The sequence below is a fragment of the Pseudochaenichthys georgianus genome, chromosome 17 (genome assembly GCF_902827115.2).
Source record: "Pseudochaenichthys georgianus chromosome 17, fPseGeo1.2, whole genome shotgun sequence".
NCBI lineage: Eukaryota > Metazoa > Chordata > Actinopteri > Perciformes > Channichthyidae > Pseudochaenichthys > Pseudochaenichthys georgianus.
The window spans coordinates 10,879,607-10,896,350 of NC_047519.1; the positions used below are offsets into that span (position 1 = coordinate 10,879,607).

Genomic DNA, 16,744 nt, shown 5'->3' on the forward strand with positions numbered 1-16,744 from the left:
TCCATACCTGATGAGTTTGCATCCCTGATAATACTTAGTAAGGAGGCCATAATATTTTTGACTCATGGCTGAAGTTAAGTTTCTCCAGCTCTCCCCAGGTTGGCAAAAAAACGCATCTCAAAATGCATCAGATTGATTCTTTAAAATATGGAATATTCAAAATGTTCTTCCGGGGGAGCATGCCCCCAGACCCCCCTAGAGGGATAATATCCTTCTCACCTTTTTCACCCCTGACCCGTTTTCATGCCTGATTGTGTGTCCCTAGGAGAAACTGAAAGTATTCCTGCACTTGCAATGCTGTTTCAGTGGCACAAATCATTCTTTAGAGCTGTGAAGGAGTTTGGTGTCACACAGTGACAATTATTTACATGGTGTGATGTACTATCATGTTTTTGTTTTGGGAAGGAATTTCCCATGTGCACTTCCCTTTTAAGCCCATAGTTCATAGCATTTCTGTAATGTCATGTGATGTGAACTCAAGCGGCCACTGTCCTTTTATTCTCAGTCAGTACTGAAACAACAGACCACATACACAGGCTTTGGCTTCCAGACTGATGACTCACTTACTGGTTTTGCTGGTGATGTTGTTACTGTACTGCCATTTCTGTTGCGGAACACTGATGTTCCTCTTCCAAATGATGAATACACGCCATTACTGTTCCATGCTGTTAGGTTTGCAGACCGGGTGAGTGCTGGTCATATTGGAAACGGAAATAGAAAAAATATATATGGCAGATTGCGAATGCAGAAAGAATTGTGTGTTTGGTGTCATTGTTTTGTGTTTGTCTCTTAGATTGTAATTTGAACTGTGACTGTAATAACAGTCATGCATTTGGTCGCTAATGTGCTAGGTTCCTAATGTGAAGAGAAAAACAACGGCAGCTTTTTTAGTTTAAGTTTCACACTTTCTTTCAAGTCGTTTGTTTCAAAAAGTACTCGCTTACCCTTATATAATATTGTGTAACTATATGGGCTTTCAAAGTTAATGCTATAATATTGAGTTAAGGCCAATTCCTTTTAACAGCAATGTTTTTTTTTTTAAAGGTGATTAACACGCGCATGATCTTTGATTATGACTTTTGGCCTGCACTGTAGTTTGGCAAATCAGGGAAGCAAAGGAGCAGTAATGTTAATGATAAGCAGAAACAAGCCTCAAATATGCAAAAGGAACTTTTGCATGGCAAATGCAGCTTCAAATCCCTGCCAGATGGTTCTCTCGACAAGACTAAAGTTATATGCATTTATTGTCAATGTCAATTGAATTATCACTGGAGTATTGAGTAGGGATGGGTATCGAGAACCGGTACTAAGTCAGTACCGTTAGCCGATTGGACGATATCGGTATACTGTTAAGCCGCTGGACAAATGGTGCTGCTTTCGGTATATGAATTACGCTACTGCAGGGGTGGGGAACCTTTTTCCTCTTAAGGGCCATTTCAATTTTTTCAACATCCTCTGAGGGCCGTACAAATTATTGACCTCTGCTTAAAAATCACAGAACATTCATTTGGCCTTTCTTTCATGCTGTGCAAAGAAAAAGCAACCTCTTAATCCAGATATCTCACCATGACTCGCGCATGCATGCACGTGCACGGAGTGGCATGACCACCAAAACGGAAAGATATGGACACAAGATGTGTGCAATGTATTTAGTTTCCTATCCATGTGGACATGATTTAAGTGGGGGGGGGAACTAACCTCCTCTAGGAGGATCTGGGGGCTTGCTCCCCCGGGAAGATTTTTTTTTAAATATTGAAGTTGAAAGCATCAATCTGGTGCACTTTGAGAGCAAAAATGAAGAGATCTATGGAAACATCTCTCAAAACCCATATGAAACAGATTTTACAAATCACTCTCCTTTCAAACTGTATTCTTATTTATTAATAACAACTTTTTCTGTCATATAGTATTTTATACCTGTTTACTTTATTCTCTTGTTTTTTGATAACTATAATGATCATATAAAGATGTGCCTTTACCTCACTGGTTGGAGAAAAAGCTTCTTATATTCGTTAGCATAGCTAGCTAACCAGATGCTAATAACAACAAAGTTATTGACTGTATGATCAGTATGACAGATGAGCAGATCGCCACTGGGCTTTCAACTAAAGACACAGCCACGCAGAAACTGCGGCATGTGTAGCCTACGGACTTATGGGTACTGCAATTATTTGAAGTCCCGGAGTGGCGTTCTGGTGCTCTCCGTCAGCACTGCACCCCTGTCAGACGAGATATATACCACGTGATGACACGTTAGGCTCGTGTTGTGTTCAAGGACCATGACCGTTGCCAGGAAAAACAGGCACTTGCTTGTTTAATTATTTTGCGGTCTAGATTTCTTTAATTTTTTTCTTTTTTGTGTGTGTTTATAAATTACCTCGAGGGCCAAACCAAATGGTCTCGCGGGCCGTATACGGCCCGGGGGCCGGAGGTTCCCCACCCCTGCGCTACTGCCTTAGTTTAAACAATTCTGGTGGGTTGGGAACCCTCCTCCCGTGTGACGTATCCGGTTTGAGTACCCCTCTGATTGGCCACTGTGAATGCCACTCGTCGTCTCTCCTAACAGCGCTCTTATTATTGTGAGACTCCCGGGGACAGACGCAACATCTTGCAAGAAACAACGTCTCAAGGCTTCTTAACATTTAACAACCTATTAATGATGCATACCCACTTAATGGGAAGAAACTCAGCTAAGAGACCATATTAACCATTTTACCTACACGGAACAGAAGTCCAACACCAAGAGTCTAAATCAACACCTAGCGAAACGGGCTAACTGGGCTAAAGGCAGGGACACACCAGGCCGATTATCGGCGTCGGTTGGCGTCAGGCCGACGATGAGCGTAGACACGCCCTACTCGGATTGGTGTGTCCCGCACCATTGGGTCTTTTCAGCTGTCTTTTCAGTCTTTTCGACCGAAAACCAGTCGGCCAAAGGCAGTCCGCAAAAGAAATCACTCTGATTGGCTGTTCAGCTTAGCGAATCAGTGCATGAGAAGCGAAACGGAAGTGAGGGACCCAAACAAACGATTAAGAAGGCAAATCTGAGATTTAATTTAACTCCAGCTCTCGACACAGGTTCGGGAAAGCCCCATGAGCTTCTCGTTGTAGAGTGAAAATGGAACGCACACGCTCTTGTTTGTTTATATCACGCAGTCTGTTCTTCTTCTCTCGGTTATCACGCAGTCTGTCTTCCGAGTTGTTGCCTCTTTTGAATGACGAATACACACTACCGCCGCCTGCTGGTAAGGAGAGTTATTGCCACTCACGCATGCGCAGTTCGTATGTGCTTCTTGGCCGTCGGCTGAAGTCTTTGCGGTGTGTTCCAGTGCGACACATGGTCAAAACACAAATGTTACATCCGATTTTCGGAAAATCTTCAAAACTCTTGTGAAAACACACATTTACTCATGTGATCGAAATGTTTTGGTGTTTTAGATTTGGTTACCAAAGTCTTAGGATCACAAAAGCAGTGAAATATTTGAATTACACTGTATATAAATGTGTAATTCATGTCTAAAATGAAAAAAATGTAATTCGAATTTTGAGTAAAACAAGTGTTTATCACTCTACTTTCACCACAGCAGGGACTGAGATACATTAGGACTGAATAATGACTTCATATTACATACCAAGGTTCATGATATGTGTACAAATACAAATTGAGCATTCAACCTTATTTTACAATTTATTATAAATATGTTTTTTTCAACCAACTATTTATATAAATATAAGAAACTGGAAAATCTAACTATTTACAATATTGAACATCAGAACTTTCAACCAACTATTCATTATAAATGTCAAGACAGTGTCAAGGTCTTTGTCTGTCTTCCAAGACAGTGGGTCTGGCTGCTGTGTAGGTGGGGGTGATGGTGCATGGGTTGCTGTGTAGGTGGAGGGTACAAGTGCTATACGAGACCTCCTTGCTGGCTGGGTTTAAGGTGATGGCTGTGGTGGAGCCTTTGTGCTGAGGTGTATCTTGACCTGGTGGCAGCCGCAGATGGAGGTGGAGGCAGCTGTAGTGATGCTGGTCTGCTGGTCCTTGGTGGTGATGGCTCTGGTGAAGGCCCTTGAGCCACAGTAGATCTTGACCTGGGGGCCGGCACAGATGGATGTTGTGGCTGCTGGATAAACGCCGCCTGTGGGCCACTAGGCCCAGACAGCTGTGAAACATCTCTGTAAAACAAATAAAAATGTAGGACAATAATTACAACTAATTTCATTGAAATAAAGTTCAAGTAAAATGTTGCTCAAGCACAAATAACAATGCACACATAAAAAGAAAGTGTGGGAGGTTGGAAAAGGAGTCTCTCTCTCTCACACACACACACACACACACACACACACACACACACACACACACACACACACACACACACACACACACACACACACACACACACACACACACACACACACACACACACACACACACACACACACACACGTATTTCCAGTTACTTTACATTCAGTATACAATCACAGACACACATATACATAGGCTACATCTGATTACAAAGTCTCATCTGTACAGGACGGTAAAATAATAACAGGCACACATAAATAAATCTATGACAAAGTCTCATCTGTACAGAACAGTATGATAAAATAATCGATGGCAAAAACATGTCACTGTAAATGTCTCCGCTGTGGGACGAATAAATGATTAATTTAATCATCTACACATGTAATCTCACTTTTACACACCAAAATAACGTTTGCAGAGTAAACGTTTGCTAATGGAGAGTCTATTTTGTCCCAAGAAAAAGTTCATGACTATCGATAACAAATATATATCAATAAACCTATTGTTCATTTTCGCGGTATTCCCCACACATTGCCAGTACACTATTACTGTAATATTTACACTTACCCATGTCCAAATGGATCCTTGTTGTTGTCTTTGTGTTCTTCTTCTTCAGAAGAGTCGAAGACTTCAGGTTCTGAGGCTCTATCTTCAGTGCTGCCAGCGAAAAAAATCTCTAGTGAAGTCGGCAACTTTTTTTAGCTATTTTCTCTCTCTCTCTCTCTCTCTCTCTCTCTCTCTCTCTCTCTCTCTCTCTCTCTCTCTCTCTCTCTCTCTCTCTCTCTCTCTCTCTCTCTCTCTCTCTCTCTCTCTCTCTCTCTCTCTCTCTCTCTCTCTCTCTCTCTCTCTCTCTCTCTCTCTCTCTCTCTCTCTCTCTCTCTCCACACAGACGTAAACTGATGGGAGACACGTGGTTTATGTTTTTTTTTACTAGGTGGGTAGGTCCTTAGTGATTTCTCGATGTCCATTGGTCATTTCAGACCATGATGTCTGCCGGCCGAGATTTCCTTGACGGACACACAAATCCACCAATCCCACACAGTGTAAAGTCAAGCTGCTTTGAGCGGCCATATTGGCTGCTGTGCCCTGGTTACAGTCTCACAGGAGATACCGCTGGAAAGCTACCCTTCCAGCGATTCCGCGGCTATCTGAATCATGTTTCTACTCCTTGTAATCGAAAATATATGATTAATTACGTAAAATGATGCGCACCTGGACGGCGCGTCCACCGACTCCAGAGGGTTAACGGCTACTTTAGCACATAATTGGCAAAAGCAATCTTTTCTACATCATGCAATATGCACAAACGACATATCACATGAAAGCTGAGATTCCACAGATTCAATTGGTATAAGTCTCATCACTGTACGTCCGACCAACACTCACTGAACTAGCAGCCAGGAAAGATCAAGTAAACAACTTCACTTTACGTAGCCATGATGATAATTATGTCTTAAATTTGCTGTTGTGTGATCAAAAGTTGTGTTCAAGGGCATACAAACGGTTAATCCAATGTCTCTTTCATCCATCATTACAATTATAAATAATAAACGGATTATAATGGTTAGCCGACCGGAGCTTCCGGTTTAGGAGGTGCGCACGCAGCGTCTCATTTTAACTGAATAATGGTCATGTTTACATGGATTTATGAACTGCCCCTAATTACCGCCCCCCTTCCAGAGACACACTGTCAAACACACTCATACCTGCTTGGTATGACATTGAAAAAGTTATATTAAATACAAATAAATTACAATAAAATTACTGTTGTCTTCACATCTTGTAATCATGTCTATAATTATCGAAAAATACCGGTATCGATAAGGATAAAATCCTAACGATACCCATCCCTAGTATTGAGTCTAAAAGAATAGCACTTGCAGGCTAAACATACAGCTATTGCAGGGAGCCCTTGTCCCCCTCGGCCAAGGCAGAACATGACTATTAAATTAACCAAACATTTTCTTAGTTTTGGATTGTTGCAAAAATAATAAGCATACATTTTGCATAACGCAAGCATTTATGTGTGATTATTTTGCGAATAATAGTTAAATTTAAGAATGGACAATCATGCAATTAATCAAGGTTAAATATATATATTTATATTATTATAAATTGACAACACTTATAAATATATACTTGTTCCCCTCCTAAGCCTGTCAGAGGGAAATGTTGGCCCTTAGAAATTGTAACATTGCAGGGCCTGGGGTCCTTGTTGCCCATCAATCATATTTTTTCTGCTCGCCATAATATTGGCTTTTTTGTTGTTGTTGCTGTGATATGGGATCCAATAAATCTGTAATCTATCCGTGCATTGTACGTCTTTCAGGCCGACAGTCTGCTGACGTGAGTTCCCCGCAGTTCTTTTTACCACTGGCTCAAGAAGAAGAAGAGCTTCAGCTGTGAGTACACTTTCATATGTCTGGCTGGGAATATTGTGGTCACTCAGTTCTGTACTGGAAGCCTTGCTGCTGAATAAGCAGCAAAGTCTGCAGCACAATGTATTGGTTAGGATAAAGGCTCATACCTCCTAGCATTTGTACCACTTGCTGCAAGGCGCTGTACAGACATTTGTAGGAGCTGTTACCTTAAAACAATGCCTATCACCATCTACTTAAAGGGTGTAAGATATAGTCATTTAACTAACCAAAAATCTATTTAACTTTTTTGGCGTTATTAAAAAAAATAAAAATAAAAAAAATAATAATGTTTTGCCAAATTAAGCCTTGGTCCAAAGTACATTTATATACATTTCTCCTTTTATGCTGTCTGCATGGCAACATAGACCGATTTGATGCAATTGAGATAAGCTGCATATTTAGATTTTCTTTCAAAGGGAATCTCATTAGCCATCATTGTACCCTTTTCCCTGAATCATTATCACACCTTAGAAAGACTCCCTTGATGCCTTTAACAACAACAATACATTTTCCTAGCTTGGTCTAAGGGGAGGCCCACAGTCTCACACTCTGAAAATCCTTGGTGTATGGCATGATGTATCTCTCTAAACATATTTGATAACAGACAGTGCAATCCCAGAAAACATGGTAATAATTAGGGATGCACGATATTGGTTTTTTGAAACCGATACTGATAACTCCCTGCTTCTCAAGACCGATACCGATAATAAAAAAAAAATTACGCCACTAATTATTTTAACGCGATTAACGCATGTGTATTTTTTTACCTCGGCCGCCCCGTAGTTTCAGAGCGCATCGAGTTTAAAATGCCATCTACAAGCTGATGCTGACAGCCTGCCGCTCGCTTGTGGCAGACCACACTTCCACGCTCACCGGCAGGCACCGACTGGCCATCTTGAGGACCGGGAGGGTGTGTGTATGTGTGGTCCGAGCGAGAGAGAGACCTTACGTGCATTGTTGTTGTTAGCATCTGGTGCTAGCTAGCTGCGCTAACGGATATAAGGAGCTGTTTAAATGAAAACAGAGGAGCGACATTTCGCCACAACTGCGCCGAGCACTTGACTTTATGCAGGAAGCCAGACAGTGGGACATTGTACGAAAAGTCAGCACACTCAGCAACATGATTGCAGCTTCGGTTCGAGCATATGCCTTGAGTTGCACATAGCTCCAACGCGCGCGCAGACACACACACACACACTTTGTATTGTATTATTGTCTTCGTACGCTTTTAACACACCATCGTAGCGATGGCGATGTTTCAGGTGACTGATCAGGTTCGAAGTATTAGGGAGCGCTGGATTTGTGAAGAACTCCCCTCTTCCTAAACCACTAATACCACAGTACTGGCAAAACGGGAGGAGCCGAGTGAAAAACAAGCGCCCCTCATCCATCCACCCACACCGCAGGATTTTTTTCTTTTTTTTACCCAAAAAATATATTGTATATTATCGGGGCTATTAATACTGGTATCGGGTTTATCAGGATGACGTCATAATTCCTAATATCGTACCGATAATTATCGGGCCGATAATTATCGTGCATCCCTAGTAATAATTTACATTTCCAATTCTTCCAGCATACTGGTAGTTACCATATTGTGGGTTACTCGTATTTATGCAGATATAGAAGCCATGTTTTTCAGTTTTGTTTACCTGGGTTTTATTCTTCTTTTGTACTAGGGAAACAAATACATCTTCATTATAACAAATATTATGCTCTCTTTCAGCCCTTCATCACACTAACTTTGATAAAGCACAACAGAATCTAATCAAACACATTTATGGGGAGGCGTGTGGCGCAGTGGATAAAGCCTTGGTGTTGGGATCAGGGGGTCACAGGTTCAAACCCCACTGCAGTGAGCATGTTGTTGTGTCCCATGGGCAATACACTTCACCCCAAATTTCTCCTGTGGGGAATGTCCACAGTATTGAGTATGTAAGTCGCTTTGGATAAAAGTGTCTAACATGTAATGAAACATTCTTTCACGAGAGAAAAAATATTTTCGTGAAGAATGACTTTTACAAGACCCTCTTTAGTCTGTCATACAATTACCTTCTAAACAAGAAACATTGGAGTACCAACAGGACTAAGTCACATAGCCAGGCAAAACAGATAAACTTCCTCTACCATCAGAACATCACCTTTCTCGCCAATTACTTTAAATAGGGCAGACAGTGGCCAATACTGATGTCCTGCCAATGAATCAGTATGTCCCCATATAAAAATAACCCTCCAGAGAGGCAGCTCAGCCAAAAGGGTCATTGCTCAGGAAGTTTTGTCCCAGCCTTATGCTTGTTCCTGTATTGCAGCCCTAAAATAGGTGTGTGTGTGTGTGTGTGTGTGTGTGTGTGTGTGTGTGTGTGTGTGTGTGTGTGTGTGTGTGTGTGTGTGTGTGTGTGTGTGTGTGGTGTGTGTGTGTGTGTGTGTGTGTGTGTGTGTGTGTGTGTGTGTGTGTGTGTGTGTGTGTGTGTGTGTGTGTGTGTGTGTGTGTGTGTGTGTGTGTGTGTGTGTGTGTGTGTGTGTGTGTGTGTGTGTGTGTGTCAAAGCCACACACTTATTCAGTCCTGACTAAGTGGTCTGAAGGAGTCACAGCCATGTTGACATGGAGGTTGCCAACTGGTGACACTCACCAAAGGCCCCCTCTGTGCCCCAAATCCTGCTCATTCTGCCAGGCCTTCTGTTACTCTTCAAGTCAGCTGTTTATAATTAAACAAATACAAATTGAAAAGCTTTACTCAATGTCGCTGTCTTGTGTATAGCTAACTAATGAAGTGCTGACATAATCACAATACTCCAATGGACGTTGTACTAGGTGACTTGAACAGGGTAGTTAGCTAAATGCATGTGTGGGTGTTTTGAATTTTACAGAATGGCACTCCCTCTTATTTATTGGGCTATTTCAGCTAACTCAAACAGTGAGTCACCATGAGTCAATCGCCATCTGCTCTGGCCCCTCAATTCTTTTCTAAATTATTTCTTAATCTCTTAATTTGTTTGCTAGGTCTCAGTGTTATTGGCACATTGGCATAGCACTTAAAGCTCATAGTGGATAAAGTACTTTTCCCTTCTTTCATTTACTTCGGGAGAAGAAGGGAAAGGGAATATTATCTGTAGTGAATGCTGAATATGACCAAAGGAGCACTTTTTTGTTGAGCACTAAATTAGTGGATTCAATAAGACAACAAAGTTAAACAGCAGTCAAATACACAATATAACATGTCTGCCAATAGATAGAATCGGAGCGATGAAACCCTCTCCTGTTAAGCCCCGAGCCTGTTTTTCAGGTCTCAAGCTTGAAAATGACATTCCCAGAACAAATGACCATATCTTCCCTTCTAAAAGGGTTAAATTAATCTTTTTTCTCTTCCCTGCGAGTTGGATGTAGAAGTGTCAGAATCAATATAGATGTTTTTATTTTAAAGTAAATTCAGATTGAACACAGTAAAAAAAATGTAAATTATTGTGTCTGTCCAAATAAAAATTTTACTTATAGTGAAAACCACCCTTGAATGATGGGATAGTAGACAAAAAGCTTTAGGAATCCAAACTACAACATATAATAAGTACCCTGTATCAAGATTGATGCAAAACAAGTGAAATGTGACCTTTGACCTTTTTAGAGAGACTTGGCAAAAAAACCCACTTCTGGGGTAATTTGGGTGGATTTGACCTATCTCTGGCCCTCCTTGCTCGATTTTGCTGATTGACATCTCTTTCTAACCGTCAGAGCCAATGGAATCGAGGGGAACTCCCACATACTCCTTATTTGGTTGTGTGTGTGTGACTGGCGCATAGCCAAAACCGGAAGCTGCGATAACTCTGGTGGCTACCATTAGCAGCTAACTTTTACTCTCCGATCTTTACATATAAATGGAATTATGGATTATAAATTAAAAAAAATTATTCCACAGAAACATTATCAACCTATGGATTAACCGAGTCAGCTGCGTTTTTTCTCGTTTTAATGCCATTGAACCAGTCTTTTGATCAGATTGACAGCTACGGTGAGACGATCTCCTGTAAAAGCTACGTAAAGGTACGTGTTGTGATGTTTGTTTTTACTTCCCCTGTCAAGAGTTCGGATCACTTCGTGATGATACCTAAATGATCTGTGGAACCTCAGTTTTAATCGGATATATTGTATGTGCAGCTACGATAAGTAATAAGGGTACTTTTATCTTGAGTTCTGTGCCAAAGTGCGTTAGCATTTTTTGCTCGGGTCATTGAGATGCTTCTTAGGAGACTTGTTTTGGTAAAAATGGCTAATCGTCAGTTAGCTGAGATTATTCCCGTTAATCTGGTATAACACATGAATAGGTTCTTAAATATTAAGATCCCCTGAGACAGTGTCGTGAAAAAAAAAGGATCCGCCGAGGGGGACCTTGGGGCTTAACAGGTTAATGGTCACACATGCAGAGCACACACAGTGAAATGTAACCTCTGCATTTAACCCATCCTAGTACTAGGAGCAGTGGGCAGTTATTGCACAGCGCCCGGGGATCAATGGGAGTGAGGGCGGAAGGGGGTTGTCCGGTGACTTGCTCAAGGGCGGCAGGGCAGGAGGTGAACTGGGACCTCTCCAAGTAGCAATCCACACTCCATATTTAGGTCTGTTCGGGGACTTGGACTGTGAGCCGTAGGTCTACTGACTGGGCCACTGCCGGACTAGCGTTCTCTCAATCAAACCAATAACAAAAGATAGAGTTTGGTGGCAACATGTAAGAGTGGGGTCACGGGAGTTTGTCATTGCAGTCAGCTTCTCCTGATTTGAATTATTTTATTCTTCAGGAGGTTGTAACAGGTAGCTGAATTATCCGCGGTGTTCTCATCCTGTTAAATAAACAGAACAGGTCATTCAAACCGGAATAAAAACAGAATAAAGTGGTTTCACATAAAAACATCCACGTTTCTCTGATGCATTTCGGTAGCCATAGCATGGATTGTCTGCAAGCTAAAGGCTACCATTTGCTTTGCATCTTTTCCTTTTATAACTGTACTGAACTCCGGTTTTGGAACTTTTTCAAGTACATAATTCAACAACCTACATAACTTAAGCCATTTAAAAAAACAAGATATTTCAGAGCAGAAATGTTAAATATGATCTCTTTAAGGAAGGTAAGGAATGACAGTTCGAAAGCTTGTAAAAAGAGTGTTTTTCTTTATTAACCATCTGCTTCAAAGATGACTTTCTTATGACTTGACTAGGCATGATCTTTTGCATTACACCACATGGTGTCACAGCAGACCCCTTTCTAAAACGGGTTTGTGACACATGGCCCAGTGGCAACATGTCCCAGTGTCTCTCTGTGTCTTTCTCTGTCTGTGCCTCTCTGTACAGTAGGGCAGTGGGTTCCCTGCATGTGGCCTCCACACTGACGTCATCTTTCAGCTGCCACAAATTAGTGTGTTTTTCTCTGCCCCCTCAACAAACTCCTCTCAGCATTCACCCGTCTACAGAGTTCCTTTCTGCTTGAATCCACTGTTCTGAATGCTAATATAAACGGCAAAGTTTCCACTTTTAATTAAATATCGTGACTTCTTAAATTACATTAAATAAATCATTTTTCGACGTTTAAAGTGATGAAGTATTTTTGCAGGCCGACCCGGAAGTTAGCATCACAAGGGGTCCCTCGACAAAAATCAATGGGATTTCCCCATTGTTTCTCAAAATGTTGCAGAAAATAAGCTCTGTGGCAAACACACGTTTATTATACTTAATATGTTTTGTTTTCTGTTTGGCTTGTGTTACCCACCGACCTTAATTCACATTGAGTCACAACACTACACTGACGTTAACAAACGGACTGTTAATTAAGGGGTGATTTCAGAGAAAGGGGGGTTTATCAATTTAACATGGAAAATATAGATTAATATCTGCCACAAAGACAAGTCATGTCTGCCTTTTGGTGGTTTTCCACCCGCTGTGTTCTTTCTATTATTGATGAGTGTACAGTCACTGCATTCAAATCAGGCTGACAGACAGGACTGGACTGGCAGACCTTCAGGCACGCACACCATGCTCTCCATCACATAACATGTATTCTCAGACCCATTCTAACAGAGTGTATTTTAAGCAGGTAAACATACCAAGGTTAAAGCAGTGTTTTCTAGTTATTGCTTGTTTTCAGCACATTTATTACAAATGACATATTTAACATCACTGCCAAATATCAATGTGTTTTTGTTCCAACTGAGCTGTGACTGTGGAGTATTAGTTTTTCTAATTTACTCTAGCATAACTCATGAATTAATTTTTCAAAACATTAAGCTCTGAACAATTAGTGTGTTGTTCATAGCAGATTTGCATCTCTCATTCATTCAAGCAAATGGCACGTTTTGGCACATGTGTAAACCGTTTGAAAATGGCAACATTAACCACCTTCCCAAAGCTTGCTGATCATATTGTCATTTACTATTAAGGAATATTTAATCGTTTGAGCAATGACATGCAAAATTATCCATTCAGGAGTAAAAATCTCTCACATGCATGTGTTTTTCATGAAAGTCATTTTGTGGCACACATTTTGTCTTTTATATAGTACAACATGCAACACATAAGTACACAAGTAAATGTACTCTATTCCTAGAAATGTGTATAATCTTATGTATTGTATGTCAACTTTGACCTACTGTTTGAAATGGGAATTTAAAAGCAATAGCATTCATTGAGACAACATTTGTTTTTTTACAGTAAGCAGTCAGTGTAGAGTAAAAGGGAACAAACTGCATTTTTTTTTCCGAACAACTGTGGCGGCTCAATTTCCAGTTCAGTTTGGTTCGACGAGAGGGTCGGTGTATGTTTTGGATTTTATTTTCTCAAAATGATATTCAAAAACAAAAAACGACTGGATATTTAATTTTCCTTTTTAAAATTGAAAAAATAAAATTGAAATAAAAGGCGTTTTTTCTTTATCATAGTCAAGAAGGGATTAACTAAACTTAAAAAACGGGATGATTTTCATTTTCTACTTCTCAAAACAAAAAATAAAGAATAAAACTATTTAACCCTCCGTTATCACTCTGGCCATTTTTGTCCAAATAGGTCATTTTTCACTTTTAATTTGCCAATAACTTTGATTAATAACACAACCAAAGTTACTGGCAAATGGCATGATTTTTTGTAACTAGGCTATTTTCTCGATATATTTTAGAATCCCAATTGTTCTAATGGGTCTATAATTCACTGTGTACAACATTGACTGCCCTAATTGACAATTCGGGACAAAAATGTCCACTCAAACATTTTGATAAAACATTATATTAAAATATTTTTTCACTACTTTTTTGAGATCAATCTTTAAAGCAACTTCAGCCCTAATCAAAAATATCAAATATTTAATAATTTTCAGGACTTAATCCTTTAAATGACATTTTGAATACATGAAATCACTTTTGTTTTTCATGAGATAACACAGAAAATGAGTTATCTTCTGTATAATACATCTGGAGACTGGCTTTTTTTTTTTAAATGACAGTCTTGGAGGAGATTTGTCGCATTAGTCATGGGCGCACCCCACATACTCAACTCTGCTGATGATCCCACAAATGCATGTTCCTCACAAATGTGGCACCATTTGAAAGGTAAACTTTCCAACTGATTTATAGTCAAGAAGCATTGTTACAACAAAGAAATAATCTACCAAACACAAATTTCACTTTAAGTTTATATCTATAGATATACAGTATTATTGATGTAGTCTTTAGCAACACTTTTAAGATATAACGAATAATTGTTTTATAATATTCTTTACAGAAAGTTGTGTGGAAATATAGCAGATGAAAAGATTTGCGGGAGGATCAATTCTTCAAGGGTTTTAATGGCTCTCTAAAAGAACGTTTTATGTTTGCTTGTATTATCCTCAGATAGTGATTTATTAGGATAACTAGAGATATTTTAATAAATATTGCAAAACAAAAAGCCTATATCACCTTTGGCTTAGCCAGTGTGTATTTGTTCCAGCACCACAAGATTCACAGTTTATAAAGTACAATTCTGGGCCATTTATTGTCATTTCTCACATAACAATGCCTGTTTTGCAGCCTTAAAAGGGTGCTCATCAAAAATAGCATGAAAAAATGCATTCTTGTACTCAGGAGGGGGAGCAGTATTACTGAAAAAATACATAGTTAAAGTACTTCATAGTAGTTTAATTAGTACTGAGTCAAACAATATCAATATCATTAAGAGCTTATGGCAACATATATTTGTATCGCTCATCAAACTTAGCAGAAGTGGCTTGATTTTGTTCTCAGTAGGGGACTTTGACAAGAGTATTCCTAACAAATTAAACCGTAAAAGTACTTCATTGTATTGCTAGTAGGCGTACTACTACTGAGTCCAACAGTATCAATTTTCTTAAAAAAACTAATGGTAAAAAAAACGTTTATCACTCATCAAAGCGTCAGTGCCGCTTCACAGCGATTACCGTAAATTAAGAGCTGCTGATTTGAACAAGCAAACGCGAGAGACTGCTGAGTTGACCGCAGTGTTTCACGGCCGACACAGGACCGAACTGATCTGCGCTCTTATTTTGTAAACAGCTACTTCCGGTAGCAGAGTATGAAACAACGGGCGTTTTTTCGTTTCTGTTTTGTAGTGATTTTATATTTTGTTTTGAGAGGTAGAACATGAAAATCATCCCGTTTTTTAAGTTCAGTTAATACATTTTTGACCATGATAAAGAACAAAGCCTTGTATTTCAAGTTTATTTCTTCAATTTTAAAACGAAAATCAAATATACACTCGTATTTTGTTTTTAATATCATTTTGTGAAAAGAAAATCCAATCACCAAAACATACACTGACCCGAGAGGCTAAGCTTGGCTATAAGCTGCGACGCGTTTTCAATGATCTGGTCCATACTGAAGTAAGATAGTTTGACGATATTTATTATACAAAATAAAAACACAATAACTATAGGGATACAAACGGTCAACAGAAAAAATTACGGCACAAGCTCACCCTCTGTCACCCGCACTCAACATGACACAGGTGACATATACAAAAACCACACCCATGTGACAATTCCCAGAAGTGCTCAACAAACAAATAAAAGTGACGTAAACAAATAATAATAATAATAATACAAATAATGAACTCAGGCTAAGTAGCATTTGGCACCTCCAACAACATTTCAAAGATTGGCTGTTGTAGTCAAAATTGTTTTAATAACAGTAACAGTGTGGTAGTGCAGGTCACAACTTTAAATGTTGGTAGATATGGCCAATTGAATTACACAATCAGTGGATTTTGAATCATGAAATGTTTTACTGGCTTGTAGTGTTTAGCTTTTGCCAGAGGTGAGCCGTCAGGGCCCTCTAAGATATACTAAAAAATAATATTTTAAAACATTTAAAAAAAAAAAAAACATTTATTTTAAAACATTTTTTTTCAATATTTCTTTTGTTATATTTTTCATTAGTTTTACCAAAATAACTTGATTTAATTGTATTTAAAATAACATTTCCAAAGAAATAAATCCTTCGAATCTGCCTGTTCAGTTTCTGTTTGAATGTGAAGGGTTAAAGAAGCTCCTTGAGCCGTCTCTGCGAGTCACTGTGAAGATAGGAGGTGATTCCTGCTGTAATTTCACTGAGTTAACATTGAAAATGACTTTGGCCTACCTTTGATGATCAAATCACTTAAACACAAAGTCCATCCTCCTGTCCTTTTGGATGAAGCACCAAAAGAGAGAGTAATGTCAACTGACAGTACAATTGACCAATCTAAATGGGTGGGCTTTATTTTCGCAGACTTTATGACAAGTTCCGCCCGCTGTGAAGTTTATGTAAGTGTGTTTATAAAGTGGTGCAGTGACGCGTCCTAAAACCCGGAAGTAAGCTGCACTCGGGTTCCCACGACAAAAAAGCAATGGGATTTCTCCATAGGGTTTTGGAAAATAGCTGGAAATAAGGTCTGTGGAAAACGAACCTGTTAGATAAATGCACGTTTTGTTCAGCCGGATAATATCACATGTCTACCCTACTTTTATAAAGTTCGTTCATGATGGCTCAC

General features: G+C 39.5%; 1 protein-coding gene across 1 annotated transcript in view; it reads left to right on the forward strand.

Moving 5' to 3' along the window:
- Positions 1-16,744, forward strand: part of LOC117462349 (3',5'-cyclic-AMP phosphodiesterase 4B-like) — a 92,689-nt gene that overhangs the window by 4,351 nt on the left and 71,594 nt on the right. Inside the window, exon 2 of the mRNA XM_034104539.2 lies at positions 6,639-6,711. The gene's annotated coding sequence lies outside the window, so the exon portion shown is untranslated. The remainder of the gene's footprint in view (positions 1-6,638; positions 6,712-16,744) is intronic.